At 40.3% G+C, this 5795-nt stretch overlaps 1 pseudogene; it reads right to left on the bottom strand.

Moving 5' to 3' along the window:
- Positions 1–4213: 4213 nt before the first annotated feature.
- Positions 4214–5065, bottom strand: LOC101674876 (annotated as a pseudogene).
- Between the last annotated feature and the right edge of the window lie 730 nt (positions 5066–5795).

The following is a 5795-nucleotide window of genomic DNA, read 5'->3' as shown; positions in this document are numbered from 1 at the left end:
TTAAAAAGGATTATTTATTTATTTATTTGACAGAGAGAGAGAGAGATCACAAGTAGGCAGAGAGGCAGGCAGAGAGAGAGAGAGGAGGAAGCAGGCTCCCTGCTGGGACTCGATCCCAGGACCCTGAGATCATGGCCTGAGCCGAAGGCAGTGGCTTAACCCACTGAGCCACCCAGGTGCCCATGTTTTTTTATTTTTGAAGTAGATGATATCTACAAGCTGCTGGGATCCAATATTTCTAACTTACTGGTGTGATAGTGAGGATACATTTTTTTTTAAGATTTTAAAAACTATTTAATTAATTTATCTAGAGAGCAAAAGTGGGGATAGGGGCAAAGGGAGAAGGGGAGAGAGAATCTCAAGCAATCTCCATTCTGAGTGTGGAGACCAGTGTGGGGCTTGATCTCAACACTGAGATCATGACCTGAGCCAAAATCAAGAGTTAGATGTCTAGCCAACTAAACCACCCAGGTGCCCCGAGGACTGAGCCATCCAGGCATCCTGAAGACACGTTGTTTTTAAAAGTGCCTGAACTTCTCTTCTGTAATTATAAGAGTAGAAGATCCCATCTGTTTTGGGGGTAGACTCACCCCTTTGAGAAGGACCATAAGGAGGAGTGCTTTTAGTTGTCTACCCATATGTTTTTATTGGGTTAAGCCCAATGTTGTAGAGGAAGCAGAAGGCGACTAGCCAGGAGCTAAACAGGGAAATGGTTTCAAGAGGCCCTTATGAGGGATTATGTCTAGTAGATCCTAGGAGCAGTGATATTCAGTAATGAGGTAGAGTTTTTTTTCTGCATCACTTTATTTTATTCTCAAGCTAAGTAGTCTGTTAAATGTGACAACCTCTTGAATGTATGTGTTTTGTATATACTCTTTGGGGTGTGAGATGGGCTGTAGAGAACTTAAGTACAATGAAAAATAATTGTAAGATAATCAGAAAAGTGATAGAGAAGAACAGTAAAGCTGTCTGGAGAAAAGTTGACCAAGAACTAAGAAAATGTAAAAAGTCCTCAGCAATATTTGCAATGGGGGATAAATTGTGTGTATTCATGCAGCATGAAGGTTATATTATTGTAATTATTATATTTTTATAATTTGTACTAAAGGAAGAAGTGACTCCTGAGTGCTGGTGAATTTGGGAACAACAGTATTCTTTTCTTTCTTTCTTTTTTTTTTTTTTAAAGATTTTATTTATTTATTTGACAGAGAGGGAGATCACAAGTAGGCAGAGCAGCAGGCAGAGACAGAGGGGAAGCAGGCTCCCTGCTGAGCAGAGAGCCGAATGCGGGGCTTGATCCCAGGACCCTGAGATTATGACCTGAGCCGAAGGCAGAGGCTTTAACCCACTGAGCCACCCAGGCGCCCCCGGGAACAACAGTATTCTTAAAAATGACAAGTTTTTGAGATAGAAGATGAAAGAGCAAGAGTGAGAAAGAGATGGAAACAGTCACAAAATGACAATGAGAGAGAGAGACACAAACAGTATTCTGAAGAATCAGGAAAAAGGGATATACAGAGGAAAAGTTAGAGCCCGGAGCTAGTGAGGGAGAGGGAAAGGGAGAGGATGAGTAAGATTTTATCTTAACGAAGTCCCGGTAGTTCATTTTTGTTTTTGTTTCTCTTGCCTTTGGAGATGTATCTAGCAGGAAGTTGGTGCAGCCAACAGGAAGAGGTTGCTGCCTATGTTCTCCTCAGGGATTTTTTAGAAAAAGATTTTATTTATTATTTGAGAGAGAGAGAACACAAGCAAGGCGAGAGGCAGAAGAAGAAGGAGAAGCAGAATCCCTGCTGAACATAAAGCCCAATGTGGGGCTTGATCCCAGGACCCTGGGATCATGACCTGAGCCAAAGGCTGGTGCTTAACCGAGTTACCCAGGAGCCCCTCTCTTCTAGGATTTTGATGGACTCTTGTCTCACATTTAGGCCTTTCATCCATTTTGGGATTGTGTGTGTGTGTTGTGTATGTGTGTGTGTGTGTGTGTGTGTGTGGTGTAAGAAGGTGGTCCAGTTTCATTCCAGGAGTCTAGGAGTTGAAGAGACTGTCTTTTTTCCATTGGATATTCTTCCCTGCTTTGTCAAAGATTAGTTGACCATATATTTGAGTGTCTGTTTCTGGGCTCTCTATTCTGTTCCATTGATCCATGTGTCCGTTTTTGTGCCAGTACCATATTGTCACAAATGGCCACCAGACACATGAGAAAACACTCAACATCACCAGCATCAGGGAAATACAAATCAAATAACAATGAGATACCACATCGCACTTGTCAGAATGGCTAAAATTAATGACTCAGGAAATAGCAGATGTTGATGAGGATATGGAGAAAGGTGAACCCTCTTACTCTGTTGGTTTGAATGCAAACTGGTGCAGCCACTCTGGAAAACAGTATGGAGGTTCCTCAAAAAAGTTAAAAATAGAATCACCCTGGGGGCACCTGGGTGGCTCAGTGGGTTAAAGCCTCTGCCTTTGGCTCAGGTCATGATCCCCGGGTCCTGGGATCGAGCCCCTCATCGGGCTCTCTGCTCAGCAGGGAGCCTGCTTCCCTTCCTCTCTCTCTGCCTGCCTCTCTACCTACTTGTGATCTCTCTCTGTCAAATAAATAAATTTAAAAAAATAAAAAAAAATAAAAAAAAGAGAGTTACCCTATGACCCAGCAATTGCATCACTAGGCATTTACCTGAAAGATACAAATACAGTGCTCAAAGAGGCATCTGCATCCCAATGTTCATAGCAACAACATCCACAAGAGCCAAACTAGGTGTCCATCAACAAATGACTGGATAAAGAAGAGGTGGGATATATATTCAATGGAATATCACTTAGCCATCAAAAAGAAAGATCTTGCCACTTGCAATGACATGGCTGGAACTAGGGAGTATTATGCTAAGCAAAATAAGTGAGTCAGAGAAAGACAAATACCATATATTTTCACTCATATTTGGAATTTAAGAAACAAAACAGATGAACATAGGGGAAGGGAAGGAAAAATAAAATAAGAGGAAAACAGAGAGGGAGGCAAACCACAAGAGACTTTTAACTATAGGAAACAAACTGAGGGTTCCTGGAGGGGAGGTGGGTGGGGGGGCTGGGGTAACTGAGAGATGGGCATTAAGGAGGACACTTGAAGTAATGAGCAGTGGGTGTTATATGAAACTGACAAATCACTAAATTCTACCTCTGGAACTAAGAAAAAGAGAATGCATTAGTAAGGTTTATAGGCTTATAAACAGTGGAAATGAATTCAATATATTTTTTAAAAGATTATTTATTAATTCATTTGACAGAGAGAGAGAGAGAGAGAGAGATCACAAATAGGCAGAGGGGCAGGCAGAGAAAGAGGGGGAAGTAGGCTCCCTGCTGAGCAGAGGCTGATGCAGGGCTCCTGGGATGACCTAAGCCGAAGGCTGAGGCTTAACCCACTGAGCCAGCCAGGTACCCTGAATTCAATCTATTAAAGGAACTTTATTGGCTCACATAACTGAAAAGTCCAAACATTAATGTTTTTGGACCCACCTTGAACCAGGAGTTAATAATGACATCAAGCACACCCTAAGTTCTTCCCTCAGCTCTATCTTCCTCTTTCGTGATTTCATTTTCAGTCTGGCTCTCCCTATATATTGATAAAGATGGCCAGGAGAAGATCTGGGCATATGTTCTACCTCTTAGAAACTGTTGAAAAAAAGAGTGACTCTTCTTTGATGCTCAGGCAACATTTCGGCAATTAAGTGTTATTAGCATGGCTTAAGTCACATGCTACCCTGAATAAATCACTGTAACTAGGGGATGTTCATTTTTCATTGGCCCAGTCTTTGTTTCATGCTTATCATTTGATCCAGAGAGTGTGGTCAACTTCAGCCAAATATAGACTGAGCGTGGGAGACAGCTGATTCCTTAAAATAAAAAGATGTATTCTTTTACAAGATGAAAGGATGCTGGGCAGACTAAAACAATATATACATTTATACCTGGAGGAGACTGAGAAAGAAGATAAAGAAGAGAGCAAAGAAAGAAAGGTTAAAAGAAGGAAAAGGGAGCAAAGATGAGAGAGAGAAGGCAATACATAGAGACAGAGAGAAACAGCATTCATCATGACCTCTATGAGATCAAGAGGCATAGTTCCATATAACCAGAAGGACTGCTGCAAATATATTATATGAAAAGATTTACATGGAAATTCTCTGTTGTAAGAATGAGAATTACACATTTGGCCTTACAAACACAACGCTTTCATTATACTGAACTCTGCAACTTCATCTGGGACTACATAAAATACGTCTCTCCAGATGGGTTCACATGTCCTAAACATATAGAATAAGATAACCACAGTCAGGTGGGCTGAACAGGTAGAAAAAGCTTTCTTTCTCCCCTCAGTAGAATTAATCCTAAGGATGGAAGAGAGGATAAAAATATAGGAGATGAAAATTAACAGCAGAGGAATCACCAGTAAAACAATACTTGCCACTGTCATGATAAGCACATTCATGGAAATATCTGAACATATGAGTTTAAGAAGGGCGAGGGAGCTCACAGGTAAGATGATCAATAACGTTATTTCCACAGAAAGGCAACACCATTGTCAGGGCTGTTTGCACTAAGGAATTCATACAGCCTATGATCCAGGACCAAGTAGCCATGTGCACATAAAGCACTCTGTTCATGATGATGGGGTACCTCAGTGGGTTGCAGATGGCCACATACTGGTCATAGGCCATCACAGCAAGAGGACACACTCAGTGGAGCCCAACCCAAGGGAGGCAACCATCTGCAGAGTGCAGCCAATGAAGGAGATGGATTTTGTCTTGGACCTAAATATGATGAGCATTGGAGGAATGGATGATGATGTATAACAGATGTCCAGGAATGAGAGGTTCCCAAGGAAGAAGTACATGGGGGTGTGGAGGCGAGAATCCAGTATGCTGATAACAATGAGGAGACTGTTTCCCAGGAGGATTATCGCATACATGATGAGGCAGAGAGTGAACAGAAAAAGCTGGAGCTCTGGGTATTTGGAAAGTCCCACCAGAAAGAATTCAGTGACTTCTGAGTAATTTCCCATCTGCATGTGCCTGTGTCACCTGTGGAGTTCAGATAAGTTTATGACTTCAGGAAATTTAAATTATAATTTAGTTTAAAACATCACTTTTACCTGCAATATTTTGATTTTTCATTCATCTCTGGGTATCAGAAAAGGCATAGATACAATTTTAACTTTATTGATGATGAAAGTGAAGCACTGAGAGATTCAGTACTTTGTAGGGCCATGCAGTAGCAGAGGCAAAGCTACCAATAACCCCAAGAATTGTGCTGTGAAGTGTCAGGCCTCCAATAAAATAATAAGGACAACATCATTCTAAATGTACATATAAATCTAAATATTAATGAGTATTCTGAAATAAAATCTTTTAAAAAGGAAGCTGGTTCTATTTTTAAAATAATACATCATGAACAATTAACCATGCCATTTAGCTTTGTGTGTGACTTTCAGTTGGTTCATGGTAAGATGTGGGAAAGAAATAACTTTGGCAATTTGTTGTGAGTGTTAAATTACATAAAATATCTTATGTGTCTATTATAATACATGGTTAAAACACTGTATCTGTAATTATAATACTTGTATAATTATATCATTGATTATAATTATTAAGTTTTTTGACTGACTCATAAAAATTTATGTAGTGTGTTTAAGGTGATAGCACTAAAGTTTGAGGTCCTAATGGACAGACTCTGAATATTTTCTTGTCTCAAGTTGACATATATCTATTCTTCTTTTAAGGTCCAGTCTAGAATTAATC

Source organism: Mustela putorius, unplaced genomic scaffold, assembly GCF_011764305.1.
Source record: "Mustela putorius furo isolate JIRA1106 unplaced genomic scaffold, ASM1176430v1.1 tig00000580_pilon_pilon_pilon, whole genome shotgun sequence".
Lineage (NCBI taxonomy): Eukaryota > Metazoa > Chordata > Mammalia > Carnivora > Mustelidae > Mustela > Mustela putorius.
The sequence above is the reverse complement of the archived record's forward strand: the minus strand, read 5'-3'. Positions and strand labels throughout refer to the sequence as shown.